At 36.9% G+C, this 27,234-nt stretch overlaps 1 protein-coding gene across 1 annotated transcript in view; it reads left to right on the top strand.

Moving 5' to 3' along the window:
• EYS (eyes shut homolog) overlaps window positions 1-27,234 on the top strand; it is a 1,478,297-nt gene that overhangs the window by 1,275,077 nt on the left and 175,986 nt on the right.

Here is a 27,234-nt window from a genome sequence, read left to right as displayed (position 1 = left end):
TATCTTAATTAAATCACTTCAGTGATTCTAAGAAGAAAGCTATCGAATCATTAATGACTTCAAGGAAGTAAACACCTATATGTATAGTGTGTGGAAGAGAAAATTTCTATTTAAAAAAGTAGGATAGAAAATGGTAGGCAGAGATGGGCTCTGAAAGTAATCACTGGAATGGAAAATGATAAGCAAGAGAGAACCAAATGGCAAAGACAAGGAATAGAGGAATTGACAGGTATGATAAAGTCAAGGTGATATATTATACCAGATAGTCACAGACTGACTGTAATATACTTGAAGAAAAAGCATAGTTTATTGAAAAAGAAAGAAATCAACTCTTAGGGTGTCTAAAACCTTTGCTCGTGATTAACTGTGTCTGAGTCTGTGTCTTGATTTACACATTTGTAAAACAACAGCATTATAGACCTATTTTGTATAGGGAAAGTATAACAGATAACATTTTAAAGGATTTTAAAAGAGAGTTCATTTTGAGGCTAAGAGTGAAGATAACTCCCTTGACTGTAGTCACTTTTCAGAAGGAACTAAATCAGGGCTTTACTTAATAAGCACTCTGTTTTATAATAAACCCATTAATGGCAATTATATTTTAATATAATAATGCAAACATTATCCAGCAAGATAACCTTCAGGACCCTGTAGAAAAACTTGCATCTTTGACTAATTAAGTGAATAAACAGGGGGAAAAACTTCTACTGACTTTCTAATGCCTGAAATATTTGCCATTTAACCTTAACAAACACTGTCAATGAAGCTTTACCATTGATGGAATTACAGAAGTGACAGGAATTGTTTCCTCTCTTTCTATATATGGTCAGCAGCCTCTATCACAGCCCCCATCATCCCCTCTCCTGGTACTCAAGCCTGGCATGATCCCCTCTAACTTCAGTGTGGATGGGACCGTAGTTTACTTTTAGCCAATAGAATAATGAGGAGAGGAGCATAATGGGATGTCACTCACTTCCATGATTAGGTTACATAGGACTGTGAGCTGCAGCGTGGAAGAACACTCTGTCATGCTGATTTTGATAAAGCCATCTAGCAATTTTGGGAAGGTCCATGTGACAAAGTACTGAGGGTGGTCTCCAGCCAACAAGCAGTAAGGAACTAAGGGTGGCTACTTGCCAGCTATGTACCTTACAAATAAAATACTTCTTCATATCCTATGAGCAACATGATTTCTATCTTTATTGCTGGAACTTAACTACCATAAATTACCCCTTGCATTATTGTACACAGGACATGCTGGTCCCTGGCAGCTATGACTTCCATTCCAGCATGTCCCTGTGCACGCCAAAACCACAATACATCGGAGTTGGCCAGTTCCAGTACAACAACAAAAATAGACATTCCAGAGGGATCATAAGAATAGGATTGAAAAATTTATCAAAGGCAGGGAGTCAAGGGAAGATGTAAAGAATGACTTTTGGGTTTTGAACCTAGTAACAAGAATGCTGGAATAATTGCAGGAAGAAGAGGGAAGAGGATGAGTTCAGTTTGGGCCTTTTGTCCTTAAAAGTCAGATGACCATCCAAATAGGGATATCCACATGTTAACAACGGTCAAGACAAACACATAGATCTGAGGTCAATCACACAGACCTTAAGGTTCAACCATGTGATTACTGAAAGGAAGCAAAAAGAAAAGAAAGCAAAACAAGGAAACATTTTTAGAAAATTATATTGGAATTTTGTAGGAAGGGAGCAGAATGAGTAGTAGAGTGATTAAAAAGAAATAAAAAAGGAGAAGGAGGCCATCTGAGGTAGGTGCTCTGGACTGAAGGTTTGTGTCCCCCACAAAATTCAAATGTTAAAACCCTAACCTCCAATGTGATGATTTTTGGAGGTGGGTTTTGAGGAAGTAATTAGGTTGTGACGGTGGAGCCATCCTGAATGGGATCAAAAGTTCGCTACAAGAGCACAGACAGCCAAGGGGCCACAGCGAATATCATCAGGATGAAAATGCTGTCTGTCACTCTTTCCCAGTCTGTGTAAAACCAATACCTAACCATACGCAGAACACTCCCTCAGTCTATGCAGGAACACGAAAGGAGAACTAGGTATGTACTGACAGAGAACTCCCAGTAAGGCCATTAGCAGACCAAAAGAAGTTGTTCTAGAAGAACACAGACCAAAGAAGTAGATCACAAAAAAACCCCGCCATGACGAACACCCAGCCCCTAGCAAACACATATGCATACTTAAACTGCAGTGAGTGGTGTAAAGTTCCCAGTCAAGGACCCTAGAGAAGCTTTGTGCTACTGAGACTGACTTTGACAAAGCATTCTGAACTGACTTAATGCATTTGATAACTCATGTGCCCTGTATATTGTTGGCCAAAGTCAAAGGTTCCTTTCCTCTTCCTGCTGCCACATTATGAAATGGATCTTTCCAAAATCTTCCAAACTCTCTTAGAGCCCTTCTCAATCTTTGCATCTTTTGAAGCCATTTGACTTGGTCTCACTCCTGAGCCAAGCCAGGCAGACTTCTAAAGTCTCATCCTCTCTTTTCCTATTTTCCCCAAAGGGGAGATTGGATGCAAGTCAGCTTTCAAAAGAACAGAGCAATTTAAATGAGATTTATTAATATTCAGCTTTTCTGGATTCAAAGGGAGCAGATAAAATGACCTGATGGAATTCTTTTTAGGTCTACGGTTTTATTATTTTATTTTCAAAATAGTAGACCATCTTTGTTCAGAATAAAAGGGTCATTATTACAAATATAAAAAGAAAGCTCTTTTACCTCTCTGATTTCCTGTCTCAAGATATAACGACACTAATGTTTTAATACTATAGTAGGCATGCATCACGCTTTTACTTTAAAATGCAAATAATAATTTCCCATAACAGCTTCATTGTTGTAGTCCACAGACTTTCCTCTAAAGGCCAGAGAATGCCTCCTAGTGAGGTCTATGAGGGGGAACCCCCCCAAAAAACAGAATTATCTTCTATAGGGCAGCCCCTTGTAGTACAGGCTTCCCCCACTAGGTGAGTGTTCTAGGAACCCACCTGTATCTGTCTACCAGCTGGTGTTATTGTGAGAGGCTGCGTTTGGCTTCAGTGATTTTTTTTTTTTTTTTAACGACTCTTTCAACACGTTTGCCCATTTCCAGGTATGTGATTTACAAGCGCACTGGCCCTCACTGCAGTGAGTGTTCGGCAGTTTTTGACCAAAAAATGGCATGACTTCCATGCCCCACCCTCCCTATTCACCCAATCTCACCCAAGCAACTTTTTTTGTGTTTCTCTGGATTAAAAAAAGTCCTCAGAGGGAAATGATTTACCGATGTAAAAGAGGTGAGGCTAAAAACAGCAGCGGCACTAAAAGGCACCAAAAGTGACAAGTTCAAAAACTGTTTTGAACAGTGCAAAAAAATGTCTCGATAGGTGTACTGCAGCAAATGGAGAGTGCCCTAAAGGTGACTGAAGATTAAACATAGAAGAATAAATACCCAATTTTTTATAAATGAATTCTGGTTTTGGGGGGGTCCCCCTTCTGTAAGAACCATAAGAGAGGCAAAATTTTTAATCTACACACAAGCTTGAACATTCTATTCAAATATCCTGCAAATGCATGCCCAATCTCCCCAACATGTAAAGAATAGTAGTGGTTAAGAGACACCCCTTAAAAAGGGCATGCTCTAAACAAGAGTAAGATGGTAAGCTAACAGAGGTTCAGTACACAGAGCTACACTTTAGGGCTCACAAAATAAAATACAGTTACATGGCTATTTATAAACAAAATCATTACTAATTTTACTGGCTTGGTTGATATAATTCACTGTTACTAAGTGTTGTCCCTACATTGTCAATGAGGGTAATCTGCTTACAAGAAGACAAATTTCATGTGGAAAACTATTGAGGGGAAGTATTACTTCAGCAGCTCTACTGAGCAAATGTCATTCTGCTTTGAGTGCCATCACACATTTCTGGACAGTATCCAATCTTTTTTCATTTCGTTATAAATCTGTGCTAGAATTTTCAAACCCCTGTGGTTGCTTATTTCAGAGAAATCCAAATTGCATGTAGTGAAATTCAGTTTAGAAAGTGATACAGAAGGGTTATTCTGAGTATCTAAATCTCTGTGGACTTTGAACAAGCTGTTTCCAAAAGGGCATAGGAAGGTTAGCAAATTAAACAGATAATATTTAAATCACTTTCTCCTTTCTGTGCCAGATGTTTTAAAATAGGTTAAACAATAATTAAAAAGGAGCATCAGGTTTGGGAATATATCCTATCTAACCATTGCTCTGAAAACTGATGTCACTGACATTGTAGGCAATGATTATTGAGACATGAATTTTAGACTTGGTCTGAGTTTTACCAGGAGCTAAGTGTGCATTAATGTATTTTGTCATGCACTGAAAGTCAGTCATACTACATGTGAATGAGTGTGCTTTCTGTGCCTCCGATTGTTCTCATAGCTTTGATTCATCATTAGCCAGTGCCATCCTCCACATACTTTACATGGCTTAGCAAACGTTTTCATAAAGAGTCAAATAGCAAATATTTTAGACTTTGTATCTCAGCTAGTCAACTCTGCTCTCGTAACACCCTTAAAGATATGTGGCTGTGTTCCAACTTTATTTCCAAAAATAGGTGACTGTCAGCATTTGACTTATGGACCATAGTTTGCAGACTACTGCACTGGGGCAGTAGATGGGTAAAATAGTTTTATTTGGTCAATGGACCAAGAAAATCTTACTCAATTTAAATTTTCCTTATTAAGCAATGTAGCTAGCTAGCTAGATGACTAGATAGATAGATGTAAGTATAGCTACAGATATTATAAAGTATTGGCTCACATAATTACTGAGGATAAGAAGTCCCAAGACCTGCCACCTACCTACAAGCTGGAGTCTCAGCAAAGACTGGTGTAGACTTCACTCTGAATCTGAAGGCCTGAGAACCAGGAGCATTAACAGCAAGAAAAGATTGACATCACAGCTCAACAGTCAGGCAGAGAGCAAATTCAACTTGGCTCCACTTTTTCCTCTCTTTACACCCTCAGGGGATTGGAAGATGCCCACCCACAGTGGGACGGCCATCTGCTTTACTCAGCCTATCAATTTAAAGAGTAATTTCTTCTGGAAACACCCACAGATACACCCAGAAATAATGTCTAAACAACTATGTGGGCATCCCATAGCCTAGTCAAATTGACACATAAAATTAACTATAACTAGCAATTTCAAAAAAAATAAGTATGTATTTCTTAACATGAGGGAACTTGCATTATTCTCAGTGTCTGAATAGAATTAAAAGTTAGTTCTTTCATTTTTTTCTTTCAATCCATTTTTCCTATTATCTAAGTTTATAGACATATTTTTGACATTGATAAAAAGAAGTCACTTTTCATGATTTCTGAAATTAGTTTTCAAATCATGTAGCAATTCAAAATGAGGTAGGAGCCATAAACTGAATTTGAAATTGCAATGGCAACAATTATCAGAGTACAAAGAATTAGAGTATTGTGTCAGCTTTTCCATCTGTTCTGCAATGAGTAGCAAGCCCCTACAAAACGTTCGCTTGTCTTCATTGCCATTTCACGGCGGCATGTACTTAGTCATCACCTGCTGAGATCTTTTAGTTCTTTTTCAGTGTCTAGGCCAGATTACCCATAATCTAGCTCAGCAGTCTACTGTAGTCTTCTAAATACACAGGGAAAAGGCATCTATTGCAGATCAATTTCTCACCACCACATTTAAACTAATAACATCTTCAAATATTTAACCTTTATCATCGTTGCTACACTTTCTGTCTGCAGTCAACATCCTTGAAATTGTATTGGGATTTAAGTGTCTCCTGTATTAGAGGGCTAGATTGTATTTGGTTAAATTATTCTCAGCTGTGAAAGTTTGCCACCGAGTGTCCAAACATTTCAACTGTTGGCAGCCCCTACTGCTAGAAATAAGGAAGGAAGCGAAAATATCCAACTAGGTTTCAAGTAAAAACTTAGAAGTGTATGTGGTTTTCCCCATTTCTCTTGCATTAATTAATTGGGCATTTAAAGCATTTATCGATGGATTCATTAAAAGTTTAAACTTTGTGGGGTGCAAGTATAAACAGTTTTCTTTTTATTCTGTCACTGATATCAAACATGCTTTGTAGAATCACTCTTTACTTTCCCTTAATGGAATATCACGCAGGCTCCACAGGCTTCTATTTGTGTCCACAGAGGAAAAGCATCTGGTTCAACCTACTCTGGTTAAAACTTTTATCTCATAACTCAGTTTTGTGGTCAGCAACACTTTACTTGGTTAGGTAAATGTCCAGTTCAAGAACTTGAGAACTAAAATGATGTGTTCTTCCTGATGCCTCTTTACCCCTCTTCTTCTTCTGGTTTCTCCAGATTTAGGGCTATCTAGGGGCAGGAGGGATTTGACTGAAAAAGATTCAAAGGTTTTCTTATTGACAGGTGTCACGGTTCCATATGCTCTCCCTGCAGCACAAGCTCAGGTCTCTTGGCACATGAATGTGCGAGTCTTCACCAAGCCCTGCACAGGGGACTATTATTACATGGCCCTGTTGTCTGAGGGGGAAAATGATCTCCGGTTTCCTTCTCCCAGCCCTTTACTTCACAGCCCCTTATCTGCTGGTGTCCCCTCACCCAGAAGCAGAGCTCTGAAGCTAATGAAGCTTAGAGGCCCCAACCTTTGTTTTTCTGAGTCCTGGAACTTGCTAGGAATGTCAGTGGGTTGTTAAATTCTCTTTCAAAAGGGAAAACAACGTTGCAGTCAGGAAGCATTTTCATGTAAGCATTTCCCCTGAAGAAAAGAGATTTCAGAGAAAGACACCAAATCTCCAAGTTTCCTCCTAATTTGTTCATTTCTTTTTTTCATTCTAAATTAATATTTACTTTTATACATATTTTGTATATGTACTTTCAATCCTTTTTGTTATAAAAAGACCAAAAATTATATATGTTTTAGGCCACCAAAATCTACACTCATCTCTGGCCAATAGACTGTTTTCTTGGGGTCCTGGCAAAATAACTCAAGAAAAGTGTCCTAGTTTAATTTTCAACAAATTATAAACCTGACTTTACTGTATAATGAACACATACCAAAGATTTATCTCATTAATGAAGGAACCAGCATGATGATAAAGCTGGTTCAATGAGAATTCAAGAGACTGGGCATATATAGTCACTGAACGAATGTTGAAATAAGATTGCTAGGTTAGACACAAAACTGGTTAGTGTCCTACAGAAGAATAAATGTAATTTGGGGAGGGGGTTCTTTTCTACCGTATGTATTCATTTACATCTTCTTAAGACAAAAATCCACAATTTATCAGTAACTTCACAGAGACTGGGCCTATTAATTGGTAGTGAGTCAAATAAAAATGCATTCTTCTAGAGAATTTCATAGTGCTTAAGCAGGCCCACTGGACAATACTCTAGTAGGACATTAAAGGAACATGAAGTAATCCTTCTGTTTTATTTCTTATTTTGAACTTTTTCTGAACACCAGCCACCTTCTGCATCACCAAGAGATGGGAGTCCAGCTGCTTCAATGCTAACCTTTGCTTCCCTTAATGTGTAACAGACGGGAGGTAATCATAAGTGAAAGAGTACCTTGAACCTTAGACCCATGTAAGTCTTCCACAATATGAAAAGCAAACATGCCAATGTGATTATTAGGAAGAAAAGAAAAAGCACAGGCATGTTTTAGCTCCGCATTACTTAGACAAAATGTAATATAACACATTGCAACAAAATATTTTGGTAACTTTTGGATTTTTCTGCAATATTCAGGTTTGGAAATTATTTTAATCCAAGTCTGTTTGATTAAAATAGGATTTCTGTGTCATTAAGACCATCCACCCGTCCTTTGTTTCACACCGTGAGCATTGCAGACTACCCCTTTTGTATTAAACGGAGTTATAAGCATAGGATTTACCAAGATGAACAAGTCACACAATACTTTTCTCCAAACTCTTTTGCTTATGATAATCTCAGGTTAGTGAAACATTAAGGAATGCCAAATAAAATGTGTTTTTTCATTTATAAATATAAAGCACAGTCTTATGTTAAAACAGCTTACAAGTCACAGACTATTGTTTATCTTTTTTTCTTTTTACAGTGAATATATTTTAATTCTGAAAAAATCTGATACCCAAAATTAAAGGAAAACATTGAAAATTATTTACTATTGTTTATTCTAAGTGCATGATAAGCAAGTATATAATCATATTACATGCACATACATATATACATATAAATGTAAAATGATGGTACATTTCTATACTAAAAGACCGTCTGTAATTTTTAAAATAATTATACATTCAAATGATAGGGGTTGAGAAACACATAAATCTTGAGAATGAACACTAAAGCTATAAATACAATACAACATACCCAGTAGTTCAATGGCCAAACTTTAACACATTTTCAAATATCACTGAATTAATAGGCTTTATACTTTTTATTTTTTTAACTTTTTTAAAAAATGTATTTAAAATATTTTTTATTTTTTAAATTATAGTTGATATGCATTATTATGTTAGTTTCAGGTATACACTCCAGTGATTAGACATCATATAACTTCCTAAATGACATCCTGATAAATCTTGTACCCATCTGATTCCACAGGTAGTTCTTAGAATATTATTAACTATATTCCCTTTGCTGCACTTTACATCCCCATGACTATTCTGTAACAACCAATTTGTACTTTTTAATCCCTTCACCTTTTTCACCCATCCCTTTGACCCACTTCCTATCTGGCAACCACCAAAATGTTCTCTGCATCAGTGATTCTGTTTCTGTTCTGCTTGTTCACTTACTTTCTTTTTTTAATTCAGTTGCTGATAGATATGTATTAATCACCATTTTATCATTCATATTTTTATCCTTTTTCTTCTTAAAGAAGACCCTTTAACATTTCATATAATACTGTTTGGTAGTGATGAACTCCTTTACCTACTTCTTGTCAGGGGAACTCTTTAGCTATCCTTCTATTTTAAATGACAGTTTTGCTGGGTAATCTTGGTTTTATGACGTTACATTTCATCACTTAGAATATTTCTTTCCAATCCCTTCTGGCCTGCAAAGTTGCTGTTGGAAAATCAACTGATAGTCTAATGGGTGCTCCCTTGTAGGTAATTAACTGCTTTTTTCATGCTGCTTTTAAGATTCTCTCTTTGTCATTAACTTTTTGCATTTTAATTGTGAGATGCCTTGGAGTGGGCCTCTTTGGGTTCATCTTGTTTGGAACTCGCTGTGCTTCCTGGATTTGTATGTCTATTTCCTTTACTGGGTTAGGGAAGCCTTCTGTCATTATTTTTTCAAATACGTTTTCAAATTCTTGCTCTCTATTTTCTGTTTCCAGCACCCTCCATGCTATGAAAGTTGATACATTTGAAGCTGTCCCAGAGGCTCATTGCACTATCCTCAATTTTTTTTTTCTTTTTTCTTTTTCCTGTTCTGATCGGATGTTTTTTGCTTCCCTACATTCCAAATCACTGTTTTGATTCTTGGCTTCATCTACTATGCTATTAACTTCCTATAAACTGTTATTTCATTTTATGTATCCTTCATTTCTCACTGTTTTTTTATGGTTTCTATGTCCTTTTTTATGCTGTTGAAGTTATCACTAAATCATTGCGCATCCTTGTAACCAGCGTTTTGATCTCTGCATCTGGTAGATCACTTATCTCCATTTTGCTTAGTTCTTTTTGTGGAATTTTGTTCTGTTCTTTCAGTTGAGTCATGTTTCTTTGACTCCTCCTTTTGGCAACCTCCCTTGTGTTTGTTTCTATGAATTAGACCTACTATGTTTTTCAGGTTTGATAGAGTGGCTTTATGTAGTAAATTTCCTGTAGGGTTCAGTGGCACAGCCTCCCCCATCATACAAGCTGGGCACTCCAGCTGCATCCCACTCCCCATGTGGGCTGTGTACACCCTCCTCTTGTTTTTTGCCTTGATTGCTGTTGACATGTCAATAGGATAGGTTTACTCCCAGGCTGATCAGCTGCAAAGACAGGCTGTAACCACTGACCACCGTGGAGGATCAGCTGTGAAGGGATCCACCCCACAGAGCAGGACTTACTTCAGTGGGGTTCTGGTGCCCCTGAGCCTGCCCCTTGAGTGTGTAGCTTGTGGATATATTTGGGTGGTTCTTTGATGTGGTCTGAAGCTGTCCACCGAGTGCCCTGGCTCTGGGGCCTCGCAGGAAGTGCATGCCAAGGTCAGGCCAAGGGCCACCCAGTATGAGCTACAAAGTGATCTGTAGATGGCTGCTTTTTGTGCTGTGTTTGGAGATGCCCGGGCAAGTCCAAGCTGTGAAACAAGGCCAGTTGCTGCTTACGCTGGGCCTGGGGTCACTTAGCAAGAGGTATGGGGATGCTGCTTGTTTGAGAGATCAAGTTAGTGGACATTCCCCTCCCAATTTTTATCTGCTACATGTGGGTAAGAGACCAGCCTTTCCACATCTCTGCCCCACCCCAACTTAGTCTAATGGGGCTTCTTTAAATCCCTAGTTAAAGGAATTCCATTCAGCCAGAGTTCAGGCAGTTGTGAATGATGGCTGCTCTATAGTGTAGTTGTAATTTTGATGCGGTTATGTGAGGATGTGAGTACCACATTTACCTATGCCACCATCTTAACCAGAAGCCCTCATTGTTTATCTTTTGGATCTCATTTCTTTCCCCTTTCTACAAGTTCCAGGTATTGTGAAAATAGATTAATGTGGAGTCATTTATTCTGGCTTGGAGAGCAGCTGAAGCAGCAGGGGTTTTAGGTGCTTATAAAAGGGGATCACATATTTAGAAAGCATAACTCTTACCAATGTAAGTGTCACAGAATTCTTGGTAAAGTACAAATGCAGTTTAAATTGATTTTCTAACCATTTTTTTTCCTGCCATCCGTGAGTACAGCAACAAGGGCTGGGCGTTTGTTTTTACAGGGCAGAAGGCATTTAGGTTCCCTGCACATCACGGTTTTATTAAAGTCATGATTGCAAATACAATTATATTTAAATGAGAACAATTAGAGTAAACATGGAAGAAATTGTGTCATTTACTCCAAATTTGAAAAATCTCAAAGAGTTAAATGTTTCAAGGTCTGCGATGGAAAAGACCACTATCAAATTTCACACATATTTTTTACATCATATGTATGCAGCAAGGTCAAACAAGTAGGGGGAAAATCTCATCTTCAATTTTCTCTACCCTCAGGTAATAATACATGGAGAACTCATTTACCCTGATTGATCTTCCTGGGCATAAGAGACCTCTCTGGCTTAAATCCCATCTGAAAACTTTCTTTCCTCTCCTTTTCTTATAGAATGTTAAGGGTTTGTGGGGTTTTTTTCCCCTCTACTTTAAAGAACAAGCGAGCAAAATACAAGCTGCTAATATGTTTTTCTTGACTGCTTTGCTTCTCTTCAAAAACTATTTATTAATGGGTTTATTTTAGTAGGGAATTATGAGTTAAGCCTATTTGTTTTGTAACCAGAAGCATTTTTTTCTTGTTTTAAATCTACATGGCTTAACACACACAGAGTGAACTCATACAACAACAACAAAAAATGATTTGGTAAATTGTGTTAATCATAATGATTTTTACACATAATTAGACATGCCACTGTTGAAAGTGTGTGAAAAGCTTGACAAACAAAATGAAAACAGAGGAAAGTTAAACTGAAATAAAATGTGAGATATTCAGAATCCCTTTGCTTAGGTTTGCAAAGTGCTTCAAACAAGCAGCTTAAATAATTTATTTAGGAAGGAAACAAATAAGTCCTTTTGGTTCAGCAGTAGACAAAGTTCCCAATATATTTTGTTCCTGGCCCATTTGCTGGGATATTGTGTACCTTAGGCCATTGCTTAACCTTTTATTCTAGGAAAACAAAGTAAAAATTGTTCTCACCCACCACCTAAACCTCAAGTGATTTGGAGCCAAAAGTTCAAATTTGCTAAGACTTAAGAGTATACAAACTAGATGGAAAAACACTGGGAAATAACTTTGGTTATTGTTGATTGACATTAAAATGTAACAGTGGCTTCAAGCAAGTTTTATCCAGATAGTCACACTGCTGATTGTCATTGACCTAACAATTACCAAGTGCTGTCTTCACTTTGGAAAATGATATAGTAGCATTGTCCTGATGTGATTTTATCTTAAAGTGATGATAATACTTCAAATATTGTTGGAACACAGATTTAGATCTCTCTTTCATAAATGGAAAAATGAGTTAAGAGAGTTGTTCAAGTCAACATTGATAATACAGACAGGATAAATCACAATCTTCTAGAACTGAAGTCAATGCTCCCTGCCCTGAGCTCTGCAATATAAATCAATTTATTCACTTGGCATTAGGTTTTCCAGGTCCACCCATACTGTTGCAAAGAGTAAAATTTTCTTCTTTTTTACAACCAAGTAGTATTCCATTGTATAAATATCCCATAGTTGTTTTACCCACTCATTTACTAATGGGCACTTGGGCTGCTTCCATATCTTGGTGATTGTAAATAACACTGCAATTAACATAGGGGTGCTTATGTTCTTTTGAATTAGTGTTTTGTGTTCCTTCAGATATATTTCTTAGAAGTGGAATCACTTGGTCAAAAAGCAGATCCATTTTTAATTTTTGAGGTATCTCCATACTGCTTTCCACAGTGGCTGCACCAGTCTGCATTCACACCACATCCTCATCAGTACTTGTTTGTTGATTTACTGAGGACAGCCATTCTGACAGGTGTGAGATGATATCTCATTGTGGTTTTAATATGCATTTTTCTCATGATTAGTAACGTTGAACATCTTTTCATATGTCTCTTGCCATCTGTATGTCCTATTTGGAGAAGTGTCTAGTCAGGTGCTTTGCCTATATTTTAATTTATTTTTGGAGAGAGGAGAAAGGAGAAAGAGTGGGAGAGAAAAATCAATGTGAGAGAGAAACACTGATCAGTTGCCTCTCATACACGCCCCAACCAGAACCAAACCTGCAACCCACACATGTGCCTTGATTGGAATCTGACCATTGACCTTTCATTTTTCAGGACAATGCCCAGTGAGCAACACTGTCCAGGGCATATTTTTTTCTACTTTTACAATTAAGACCATACATTGAGTTTAGTGTGCTCCAATACAAGGATCCTATCTTTATACCTGAGTTAACTTGGACAGGCTCTCAGACACCCAGTTTTCTCTTTTCAGTACTAGATTAATAGGACTTATGACAAATACAGTTTACATGTAAATTCAGTATAGCTGGCAGGAAGTCATGCCTAAATATTGGAGTTTAGTTTTTAGGTATGAAATTATGTGAACATTATAACTATGTGGTAAGGTTATACCTTAATAATCACCTGACTAATTTTCTTTCCCTTTGATCTCTCACAAATGTTCTAGGGCTATTTTATTTCTTTCCCCCATCTACCTATCCACACCTAAACAGAAATTACAGCCTCAAAGGCATTCTAGTCCTAATGGGAGCCATAAATATGTACAACCGTGATTGCAGAATGACACTTTCTGCTCCCAAAGAGAGAAAACTGGGCTGGGGAATGGATGGTGGAGAGAAAAGAAGCCATAGAACAGGTGTTCTCTGAAGTAGAAAGAAAAACCTTTGTCTCAGGACCAGAGCAGAGTAAAGGGAACTCGGTGCCTGGCTGACCTTGAATGTGGACCACCCATTATCACATTTGGTAGTCCTGGAGGCCTTAAATTTCCTTTGGACAGATGCACAATGTCCACAGAAATGTAGGCATGAATGGACACTTCATCTCTAAGTGGGGTGGGACTGCTAAGTGGTAGACTCTTAGGCTCAAGTCTCATATCTGCTCCTCTAGATAATATAAGCACATATCCTCCCTGAGTTTCTTTTCTCATTTGACTGAAGATTACCCAGACCTTTCAAATTCTAAATATCTAAAAATCTAAAGTCTCTTCCAATGCTCTTGTTTATAGGATAAAAGTATATCCTATAATTGAAGTATTAAGGAAAGTCAAAATGCATGCTGATTTGAATATATTTAAAAATAGTTTCCAGAGTATAAGGCTTATGACCTATTTACTGTATTTCTTTTATGCCTTACATAATGACTAGTGTATAGTAGGCACTCTCTGTTGATGTGAACTGACATGAACATGAATGTTTCCTTGTCAAAAAAACAACTTCATAATATGAACTCTATAAGATGAAAACCTTAAAATATAAATTTAATGTATTTCTAAGCTGCCTTTTATGAGTTTGGGTTTAAATAAGAGCATAGGGATTGCTTTTGTTTATTTTATTTTTAGTGTATAAGTTGTGGGCAGAAAAATATTCTAATGGGTTTCTGCCTTAAATAATAGAATGAATATTTAATAATAATATTTATAATTCTGTATATTTTATGTGCTTTTGGGATCCTTAAATAATCCCATGTAGTGTTATAGGGATTTATTTTGTTCTCTGAGCACATATCATTATGATAACAATGAAACAAAGATTTGAAGCTAAACAAAAATTAGAGGATCGATGATAAATGGAAAAATCCATCCTTCACTCCTTTATTGGCCCAGTTTGTTGACAGTGGTCATTCATGTACATGAAGATTGGACACCAACCAGTATAAGTGTGTTTTTGAGAACCCAGCCTCTTACCCCCCACAGAGCCAGCTATATGATTTGTGGGGCCCAGTTCAAGATGAAGATACAGAGTCCCTAGTTCAAAAAGCAGGAAAAAAAAACTTTTTACTTTCTTTGGTAGTCTCTCTTCCTCAATATTATTGTGTTTTTTATTTGCTATTTAATGCCACCCTTCCTCAAGCATAAGGATACTCACAGGGTAAGTACAGACTTGCACAGGCACCTCTGTTTAGCACAAGGGGTGTGCTATGCACCCATCCCTGACGTTCTCGGAGCCCACACTCAGGCCCCTGTGAGGGCTGAAGATGGCAGTGGTCATGGGGAGGGTGGGGAAGCAGGAAACTGAGAACTGTTCCCGGAGACATGGGAATGCGGAGAATCTGTAGGACTTCAGGGCACTGGCGCATGCTCCATTGTCCCACCTTACTTTACTAACAAAGGCCACAATCAAAGGTTACATTGTAATAATTTCTTTTTTTATTGTTGTTCAAGTACGGTTGTCTCCATTTCCCCCCCACTACTTTCCCCTGCCCCGCCCACTCCCACCTCCCACCGTCAATACTACCCCCCTTTGGCTTTGTCCATGGGTCCTTTATACATGTTCATTGATAACCTTCCCTGTTTTTCCCCCCTTATCCACCCTTTCCCTCCCCTCTGGTTACTGTCAGTTTGTTCTTTATTTTGATGTCTCTGAATACAGTAATAATCTCGAGACAGCAGCATCAGAGCACTAAGCTTCTAGTGCAGGCCCCTTTGAACATAATTTGCTCAACAACTATAATGGCCTTGAACCCATGAGGCTGCCCACGCATGGGCCCCGACAGACAATGTATGAGACGATGGAGCACATCTTGCTGTGGGAGATGTGATGCCTCTGTCCTCAATCCTGAGGCTAAAGGGTTGACATTGCCATTCTCCTTTTCCATTGTGAACTTCTCCTCACTTGTGTTCTTTATTTTTGATCTACTTTTTTTATGTAAAAATAATAAGGGGAAGCAAAGTGGACAAGCAATTCTGATAAAGTATAATTTATACCAATGAAATTACAGTTGTCATACAAATATAATATGAATGCATGTCAAGGTTTTAACTCAGTAATTAATGAGGAAATTGATTAAACATCAAAACTTATTTAAAGAATATTTGAGAAGCAATATTAAGATGGCTTCATTAGATATAAAACTGGTACTGTCCAATAGGGCAATAAACTATAACATTGAGGGTACTTTTCGGATGGGAAGAAATTATCCTTATCTCTATCTGACAAAAATCTACAAGTTAACCTCTGCCCTACAAAGTTGTAAAATCAACCAGACAATAGAAAGTCAAGCCCAATGCTGGAGAACTGCGCCCCAAGAACATCCAAGTAATCTCACCTGCCTGTTCCAGGTTGAGAATGATTTATCTGTCAATTTGATTGGTCTCATCCAACTATTCTCTGGATTTTTTACTTCACTGACCATGGTATTATGCACAGAAATAGACATTTAATATACACAAGGTAGAATAAAATAAGAAAATATAATAATGAGGATACCCAATATAATGTATACATTCCTGTATCCAGAACCATACATATTGATGTTCTGCTGAAAAAAATATATCACTATGAACCATAAGCATTGGCAGAAATCAGCTGAAGTCGAATATACTAACTTCATTCTGAATACCTTCAGAAACACTCAGTTTTCTTATATTGCATATTCATTAAATATTGTGTATTACTCATATACAACCAAAAGCATAATAACATAATATAGACTAGTTTTTACATATTTCTACCAAGTTCTCCTCCTGTTTGACTTGCATTACTGGCAAAACATCTAAAAATGCCAAGTCAGGAGAAAATCCAGTGAAATTTCTCAACTGCCTAACATGGCTGAATAGAGACTTAATAGTGGTGAACATCATCCTTTCTGAGCTCATCTTGGGAAGCTTTTTATGGAAAGGAAGACTGAAGCTTAGCAGGGGTCATCTGGCAGGAGAGCTTTTTATTAGAATTTTGAGAATCCTCTGAGATATTCTGCCTTCACCTTTCTAGCCTTGTCGAATAGAGGACTGCAGGTATCAAAGCTAATATTCAAACTGAAAGTGGACCACATACACATGAAAAATCAACTTGACATCAAAGGTTATCCATCTTCCCACTCTCACTTTTCCTTCTCCAATCTCAATTCCATAAGTGTTTTTATATTTTACTTCACTTTTTATAATAAGAAAAAAGAGTTTCCACATATACCTCTGATTTTCCCCATCTTGGAGGCATTTGCAAATCCAGCTGCAATTCTTTGTTGTTTCTCAGATATAGACAAATGAGCCATAAGCAAGTCTACAAAAATAGAGAATTTTATTTGCCCTTGAAAATATTCTAGTATGAGCTACCATATCTTTATTTTAAACTAAGACTTTCTTCTAATCTCTGCATCCATAATATTTTCCTGATAACTTTGTGAGTCTTTTTCAGAAACTATCCATGAAAAATCAGAGAAATGTCAATCTGAAATAGCCCCAAATAGCAAATACAAATATAAAAGATAAGTATAGAAGGCACACACATGTCCATGTTAGAAAGGTCTCCCTTTTTTATTATCAATGAGAGCAGAATTTTTAAAAAATTCCATACTGTGGCAGTAATTCCAGTGGCACTTGTGACAGTATGGTCTTATATGTCTGAAACTAAGCTGCAAAGTCAACTTTATTGAATATTGCTGAGTAATTTTTTAACTTTACTCTGCAGCTTAAAAGCTCTGTTATTTAGGGCAAAGCACATCACCTCCCAAATTCTTGTTTTCTTGCCCCCGAGATGAAAAAGATACCACAGCCAATGGGCCATCTTCCCAGAGCTAAGAGGGGACAAAATAAAACTACACGTGGAAATGCTTTAAATTGCAAATCACCATCCAAATGCAAGGCCATTTTATTATATAGGTGCAGGATGTTGAAAAGGAGAGAATATGGAGGCTCTTTTTTATTTGAACCAGCAGCTTCTGGACTGCCTATGGGGATTAATTACAGACTTCCCACATTTCCAAAACATTCAGATTTATTTAAACAGTGAGATGAATAACGTACTGAAACATGGTGAGTTGATCAAAAGTCAAAAAAATCCTCCTGCCTTGCTTAATACTCATTTGTGTCAGACTCACATCCATGCTTTTGATGCAAATATTTAGAGTGAGGTAAATTCCTGTGATCACTGGGTAGCCATAGCAATGCATGAAGTCACTGGTTCTCTCTTTCTCCTCCAGGGAAATCCTAACGAGGCTATACCAGAGTTTTAAAACATATTCTGTTGTCCTTTAGCACCACATGGGCTACCTCATACTCCTTCCAGATAACCTCTTGGGCGAAGGGAGGTAATAATAAAAATATTTAACATCATTAACACTTAAACTGTCCCAATTACTTTATGTGCAGTATCTCAATTAACCCTCACAAGAATACTATACAGTTCATGCTATGGTTATCTCCATTGTAAAAATGATAAAATTAAGGTGCAGAGAGGTTAAATAATGTACCCTGGGTCACACCACTGGTGGGGGTGTTTTTAAATCTCTACACTAACATCCTCTACTGTATCCCTATGGAATATTCTACTGAAATGACTCACTGCTATTGCTGTTGTTTAAAACACTTTTTAAGTGCTTTTCCATGTTTTCTGAATGATGCTTTACCTCCTTAGTTGATAAACATGTTTAAAGTAGGCATTACAACCCCTATTTTACAAAATAAAGAAACTGACATTCAAAAGGTTAATAAACAGCTCTCTCAAGTTCACAGAATAAGTGTCCTAAGTGGCTAGTTGGGATTTTAACCCAAGTCTGTTTGAATCCTGTGTCATATGTTCTTTCAGTAATGTTGTGCTACATCCCTATGATTTTTTTCACATGGTATCATCTGTTACAGGCTCCATCTTCTAGGTCTAACTTACTCCTTGTGAGGGAAAGATTCCAACTGTTCCTCCAGATGTTAACAAATACCAAGGCAGGTCCAAAAGCTACACCATGAAGCTATTCATGTTTTACCAAAGTCAGGTCAGTCCATCCAACTGACACAGCCACCACTCTCATCTCCATGAGAAAATGATTGATGCAGTAGAGTGGAATGGATAGAGAGCCTTACTCATAAACAAGTCACTACACATTGCCCTGCAGATCCATTACATTACCAACTGACTCTTAAAGAAAGAAGGAAGACCACCTGCATCCTGAGTACTTGTTAAAGGGCTAAGCCTTCAATGCTCATCAAAAATAAAATGCATTTTGATTTTTTTGAAAGGCACTCAGATGTCACTACCTATTAGACTGGGAGAGCTGGGGCAGAAAATCCTACCTTTTAGTACATAGTCATTTTAAAGCCCAGGTAGTCCAGTGAGCCTCTGTCCCTTCCTTCTGCTAGCTGCTATGACAAAGATCGGGAAATGACAGAGTCCCTGCCTTTATGACTCCTGTGGAGGTACAAAGCTTATCAGTAGTAAGCTTTTTTGTACTAAGTAAGAATTCTACCCTATACATAGGAAAATCATGAATAGAAAGGCTCTTGTAGGCCAAAAGCATTCTGCTGGCATGGGCAAAATGATGTTAAGTATATATATTCCAGATTTTTTCTTAAAAAGCCAACTTAATCTCTGTAGCCTCAGTTAAATTTGTTAGAGGTATCTAAAATCAGATAATAGAAGTGTAAGCAGGTTTACTCCAATAGGAAGGGTCCACGGAGCTAAGCTAAGCAAAAGTGTAAAGTATTCATCAAGGTGGAAAGATTGTTTTCATTTTAGACATCTGGCAGTCTCTGTTGGCATAATATGACAGCCACTGTCTCACCTTATCAGCTGCTGGGGTTTTTTTCCCCTATGGCTTGGTCTACTGTAGCCTAAAATTGTCACTTTACTTGGCTAACTGCTAAATCACAAGCAATAAAGGAGCTGATTTTTGTTTTAATTGTACTACCAAGAGGAGAACTATGAGGGGGGAAATTCATGTTTCACTCTACTTGCCACACCATCAGCAGATCCAGTGTTCTGATTTATAGTGTGACTTATACTGCTTCAGGACTCAGAGCTAAATTATAAAGTCAGTTTTCAGCTTCAACGAATCCTCTCTGGGTCCTGCTGTGTTTCTCTTCATGGCAAGGACTGGTGGGTGACATCTGTAAAGATGCATGTTTTGCATATGAACAACCACAGGGCAGGAGACAAAGCCAAAAAATAAAAAACAGCAACCCAACAATTCTTTTCCTTTTCATGTATGTATATGATGTGTGTGTATGTAGTGTGGGGAGGGGGAAGTTGTTTGTTCCTTTTATATGCTGTGGATGGAAATCTGTAAGTGATTTAAAAAGAAATCCTTTTACTGTGGAACTGGAAGAATAATTATTTGATATTCTGTATGCATATACTTGAAAGCAAAATCCCACTGCTTAATATAAATACAACAGCAGGCTTTTAGATCTGAGCTAATCTTGCTTAGACACATCACCTTAAGAGCAGTGGGTTTCTTGAGCTGCTGGTTTAAATACAAAACCCTTTCCTCTCTTGTTCTAGGTTTGCTTAGCTTGGCATGAACATGAGTTCATCTAGCTAGTGGAGAATCCAGTGAGAATACATAAGTATTTCAATTTTACCTCAAACTAAAATGGGGGAGGAAATCAGACTTCCATTGAAAAAAACCTGAGAGTTATTGTTCTTTATATTGGCCCAAAGGTAAAACAATATTCTCTTTATACAATGTTCCGTTTTTTCTAATCTGGATTTAATTTCCCTTCCACTGGTCAGAGTAACATAAACAATAATAACTTACTGCCACCTACAGATGGGAGATAAGTCTTTGAAAATGTCTGCTAGTATCAAGAAAGATGAACCTGGAGTTCACACTAAAGACCCAGAGGTCACAGAATGTAGATCTTACAGGTATTAGACGTGCAAAATGAATATTTCCCTACCACTGGTAATTAGATTGTGCTTGTAGTTTATTAGATTTAAATGAAATTAGAGCTACTTGAAGCAGATTCTCCAATAGTATATTCAAGCCATTTCTTCTCAAAAAAATTTCTTTCTAATAGCAGTGAGTTGTCAGTTACTGCAACCTAAGTTTTAAGGAAAGGAAGAAACTGCACAGTTGGTGACAAGCCTTATTTGCAGCCAATGCTTGCAATTAGCTGTCTCCTCACCCAAAATCAGAAATGCCACCTCTCAGCCCTGTGAACAGGCTACACTGGCAGCATAAAATAAGGCCATTTTTGTGTTATTTCTTGAAACCACATCCCAGTAACTTTTCCTGAGTCATATTTGAGATGTCTCAGACTTCCCTTCCCACAGTTCTCAGTGTGCATTTAATTGGATGTTCCTTTTCTCCTTGTATATAGCAGTATCCTTGCACTTAATTTTCAGTCCACTTAATCTGTTACTTTCATTTTAAAAAGTTCATGTGGCTTTCTTATATCGCTTGATGTTCCTGTTGTTTTGAACAAACATTTATTATATTTTTTTCAAGTCTAAATGTTACATAGAAAAAATTAACAGACTATACGTGGAGATATTTGTGAAAAAACATTGGAGATCATCTAAGATGTAAAAGGTAATGTGTAAGAACAGAACCATACACACCTAGCTGAATGACTTTGGACAAAATTAGTTAACTTCCTGGTCATAGTTTTATCTCTTGTAAAATGGGAATGGTAACATTACCTGCCTCATAGGGTGGCTACCTGGATTAAATGAGTTATATTTAAACTTCTCAGCATTCAATAAATCAAAGTTGTAGTTTTTATTAATAGCTAATCCAAACCAACAAAAGTGATGCTCAGATGGAATTCCTGGTTTTGCCTCATCCTCACAATATTACTGTACAAAAACTTAATAAAGAACTTCTTAGTAGCAAATTTTTAATTAAAATGTTTTAATTTAATTGCCTCTCTTCTAAGTCATTATAACACTATTTATATGCACTTACAATTTAAAATTAGGACATATTTTATGCTAAACACAGTAAGATATTTATCTTCATTGTATGTACTTCTTATAATAATCCTGCAAGTACAACCTGGAACTGAACAAATTTAAGAAGCTTGGAAAACTTGCCTTGGCCGGTAAGTTCCAGCCTTGGGATCTAAGCCCAGATTTACATGACTCTACAATACAGGATTTTTCTACTATAACACATTGTTTCTACTATAACACATTGTTTCTACTATAACACATTGTCTACTATAACACAGAAACAATGTGTTATATAGTTCATGGTAGAGATAAGGCTAGAGCCCAAACTCTGGCCCCCAAGCAATTAGTTGAATCAGAAACAGCCCGGCCCTTATTTCATGCTGCTTGTTTTATCTTTATTTAAAACTTTGTTTTCCATGACTACATGAGGTCCTTCTCTATTAAAGAATGAAGTTCCTCTGAACTTCTTTTAGGTCTTCTTTCATTATGTCATACTTTACAAAGATGAGCCCATCCATTTATATAACTTCAAAAACCACCTCACTGCTTGTAATAACCATTTTTATTGTCCTTATTGTATAAGCCAATTTAAGTTAGATGTCTCAAGTCAGAGATACAATCTTTTCTCTTCAGTAGATAGAGGCACCATCTTCCGAGCTAACCTAGCTGGGAGTCTAAGAGTAACCCTCTTATCCCTTCTCTCTCCTTCACCGCCCCCTCGCAATCCAGCAGTCAGACCATTTCATTCAATATTCATATTATGTCAAAAGTTCACATACTCTCTCTACCTCTGCTGCTGTGAACCAAGTCAAGATGACCATCTTCTCTTACCTCAACTACTGCAACAGCTCCTAATTCATCTCCTTGACTCCTAACTTGCACCCTACCTGAATTCTTCATTCAGCCACCTAAACAGTCTCTTCAAACTGCAATTCAGATGATCCCTCTCCTTTTTAACACTCTTCCATGGCTTCCAAATGTACTTAGAACTAACTACAAACATCTTATCCTACCCTGCAAGGTTCTGCATGGTTTACCAATGGCCAAATTTCTAACAATACTTCATGTCAAATCCCCTTGCTCACTATGACTATTTGACAGTTCCTAAAACAAGACAAGTTCATGGAAACCTCAGAACCATGTTACTTGCTGTTTCCTAAGTCTGCAAGAGGCTTCTACAGTTTTTCACATAAAAGGATCCTTTTCTTTGTTAAATTTTGGCTCAAAAATCCCTTTCTTAATCAAACTCTTAACCCATCTAACATCTGCCTGCACATGACTACAACCATCCTTCTCGTCTTTCGCTATACATATTTCCTCTGTGGTTCCCTTCATAAGCTGTATTAATATCATTCTCTCTTTTTCTTGTGAAGTATGTACCACTTCTTGTTGATGACTCGCTTCATGGGGATGGAACCATACCTGTTTTATTCACAATCTATTCTCAGCACTTAAAACAGGCCTGGAATGTTTTCAATGAATATCTGTCACCACTCAATGAATATTTGTTGACTAAGTAAACAAATGAACTATATTATTTGGCAATGATGATAGATATGATTTCCCACATTGGCACATTAGTTTGGCTAGTAATCAGGGTTATCAACCACATCACTAGATCTACAAACATTTAGAATGAAAATATTTGTCAAGGTTTGTCCTTAACATGAAGAGAAACAAGCAAGAGAATAAGTGTAGGTCAATTCAAAGTCTTTGCTAATTAAAAATCAACCTAAATTTTATGTGTCTCAGTGGGTTTGCACTGACTTCTGTGTAAAGGTTAGCGTTATAATACATTTAAAAAAATAATGTCTCCATTAGTCATAATTAGATTTTATGGTAAATATAAGTTGAACATGATGACTTTTAACTGACTTTGTTTTTTTTCTTTATTAAAAGTAAGGCTTTCAGATAGTTTGCATGACAGCAGTACTCCAGACCTGCTAGTTGCTTTTTATACCAGATGATCACTATTTATAGATATACCCTATGATTTTATACACACAAAAATCCTTTAATATCATATAAAATGAAGATTGGTTAGACTCTGCCTTGAAGAAAACATGTAATATCATGAGAGCATAATATATAAAATGTGCACACAAGATTTTTCTTTAAATTTTAGACTTTTTGGCATAAAACTGTCAAATATATAGTTTCTAATAAGTAATTTTAATTCACTGAAACTTGAGAAATAGCTGTGTACATAGCATGCACTTTTCTTCCTGTCAGAAAACATTTATTGAATTCCTATTATTTTGTAAAAGAAAAATACTGTTGATCCTCATTATTCATGGATTCTATATTTGCAAATTCATCAACTCAATAAAGTTTACTTGTAACCTCCAAATCAATACTGGTGGCATTTTTTTAGTCATTCACCAACATGTGCAGAGTAGTAAAAAATTTGTCACCTGAAATGCACACTCAGCTGAAAGCCAAACAAGATGACACTCTGCCTTTTTACTCAGCTCTCACAATATAAACAAGGAGGGTTTTTTGTGATTTATGCAGTGCTACATTTTTTTTATAATTTTTCCTTTTTGTTCATAATTTTATGGTCTACAATGGCCTACAAGCATAATGCTGACTTGCTGTCTAGAATTCCTGAGTGCAGGAAGATTGTGTGTTAGATAAGTTTTGCTCAAACATGAGTTATAGTGCTTTTGCTCATGAATCCAGTGCTAATGGAACAACAATGTGATACATCCAGAAAAGGAAGGGGAAATTCACTGATCTGTACATGAGGCTCCTCCAGCAAGTGCTAAAGCAACATCTACAGTGTGTGTTGAAGCTATGAGAAAAAACAGAAAATTGACTAAATTTGGGGATTCATGAGATGACAACCAATAAAAAAAGTATAGTGAAGAGTATTGTTATAAGGATGAAAGCCAAAAAAATTAGTCACATTATCTAGAGTCATGATAATGCTGACTGATTTGCATGATTCAAAAGGTGATATGAGTACAAAATATTAAACTTGCTGTCAGGATAGGTTTTGCAGGTCGGAAGGCTGTGAAACAATTTCTAAATATCTGCTAAGTGTTACACAAATAAAAGTTTATGTGGAAGAGCAGGTTTTCAACACTGATGAGACTGGTTCATTTTATAAGGACATTGATAAGCAAATCTATATAATGCAAATGGTGTTTTGATTGATGAAAATGTTGTGACCAGAGGCTCATGGGAACCTAACCCTGTGTTTCCCCCAGGAACAAGAGTTCAGTACTTGCTAATTTGGTGTTCTTAGAAACTTTGTAGAACAGTAAGTACCAGAAATAACAAGAATCAACTATGTGCCTCTTAGATGTCACAGTCTAGTGGAGAAGAGGTATACCAGTAGGCAATTAGATAAATGGCATCTGTTAAGCACTATATATATATTGAATGAGTGAATTAAAAGGTAATGGAAGAAAGGTGTATAAAATATGAACAATAGGAGATACTAACCAAGTCTGAGAACTGAATGAAGAATATCTTCCTAAAAGAAGGGCCACTGAACTGAATATAAAAAAAAAGTTACCTAAAAACAAGAGTTGCACAAAAGTGTGGGAGGAAGATAATCTAGAAAATTTGAAGAATTCCAAAGCAATCAGTATGTTTAAAGCATAGGATACTTGTAGGAGATTGATAAGATTTGAGATGAACAAGCAGCCATGGGCCTGACTAATGAGTTTAAATTGTATGCTAATGATAATGGGGGAGTGATGGAATATCTAAAACTAAGACATTTTTCTACTCTTATTTTTATTCCTAACAGAACTATGTCTGGTTTTAAAAGTGTACAATGATGAGCCCTTTATTTTCTTTTTTTATTTTATTTATTTGCAGAGGAAGGAGAAGGAAGGGAGAGAAATAAGGAGAGAAATATCGACGTGTAAAAGAGAAACAACAGTTGGTTGCCTCTCACATGCCTCCTACTGGGGACCTGACCCACAACCCAGGCATGTGCCCTGACTGGGAATCGAACCAGCGTCAAGCTTTCAGTTCACAGGCCGGTGCTCAATCCACTGAGCCACACCAACTAGGGTGAGTCCTTTATTTTCTCTGTCAATTAGACATGTTTATATGGAATCTATACTAGGAATATAATTTAAATAATTTATTTTAATATATTTTTAGAAATTGCAAGTTACTGTAGGTAGCACATTTTCATCATTGGATAATTCTGAAAACACCGAGCTAATGAGAGTGCATGGGTGATAGATACGCCACACAAAGTGGAAGAACAAAAAATATGCATATATACATGAATACATGTTTATATGTACCCAGGCATAAAGAATTATGGAACATGCATATATGTATAAATGTGTGTGTGTACATGCATGTATATAAGGAGATATGGAACACTACTTAAATGTCCAGGTGCAGAAGGAGTGCCTCTTTAGAACCTAAATCTAGTCCCTTGAATATTATACACTGTTGTCTCTGAAACTAAGTTTGTGCATGCTCTTGATTAAAAGCTTGATTCAAATTAGTCTTTTAAAAGTAGTTCAGGAGAAAGGGAGAAGAGAGAGATGGAGAAAGGAGAGGGGAGAAGGAGGGACAGTGGAAGAGAGAGAGACAAAAAAGAGAGAGACAGAGAGAGATGACCACCTCGTGGGGAGGTAGCTACTTGTCGCTGGTGTCACTGTACACTACCAGAGGCAGGTGTCGGTTAGCTGATGTTGTAAAGAGGAACTACCAGATAGAGGAAAAGGCACTTGTCGCATATTTCTGGGAGACAAAGAAATGGAGAAGCATGTTCTCTGCCAGTGCACAAAATTCAAAGATAAGTGCACATGCTATGAGGAAGCTATTGAGATTGAGAATTCATCTTTTGGGAGAAGAGGGAAGAAAAAGGCATATCCATCTTCACACAATGGCAGCTACTACAAAGAAATGACAGAGCACAAGTGTTCTATGTAGCCAAGTATGATTAATAATGAAAGGAGAAGCCTGGAAGCTCTAAACCAATATAAAAGCAAGGCCTTTTGCATTTTCTTTTCATCTTTGGCCTGTGCATGAGTATTTAACATTGCTTTTAATAAAATGCTTGATGTATTTTGTTGCATCATTTAGTTCAATGCATTTTCACTCATAAGTCATTAGTACTGTATTTAATATTTCAACTGAATAAAACCTCAGGAGAATGCAATGTGAGCAAAGAAAGCACTTTCAAGTGAACATTCTACATAAGACTCATTACCGAAAACCTTGCTATCTTGGCCTAAATAATCAATAACTTATGTCATGACCTTCAGTATGAAACAGCTCTGTTTTCTCTACAATAATTCAATAGAAAAAAATCATTTAATCCATCTCACAAAACAGAAGAGCTTAACACAAAACATACTCAAGGATAGCTTTCTGTCAGAGGGCATTTTTCCTGATTAATTGCTTATTATGCTATAATGACAATATTGCTGCTTGCTATGTTAACTTTTAACATCTTTACCACTGACTCTGCTAGTATCCAGGAAAGAGTTGATTACAATAATAAGAAAAGGCAAGAGATTAGAGATTTGAACTACATTAAGCAAATCTTAAAAAGCATTTGGCAGAATTCCCTGACCAATAAAAAATGTACATGTACAACCCTAATAGTAAGTAAATTACAGATCCTTTATTTTAACCTAGAAAAATTACTTGTTTGTTCTATAAGATTATCACTTCCCCTTCAAACAATGCCAGAGAAATACAACAATATATAACTCAATAGCAGTA

This window comes from Pteronotus mesoamericanus, unplaced genomic scaffold, assembly GCF_021234165.1.
Source record: "Pteronotus mesoamericanus isolate MK-2021 breed Mesoamerican mustached bat unplaced genomic scaffold, CSHL_Meso_final contig_20, whole genome shotgun sequence".
NCBI lineage: Eukaryota > Metazoa > Chordata > Mammalia > Chiroptera > Mormoopidae > Pteronotus > Pteronotus mesoamericanus.
The sequence above is the reverse complement of the archived record's forward strand: the minus strand, read 5'-3'. Positions and strand labels throughout refer to the sequence as shown.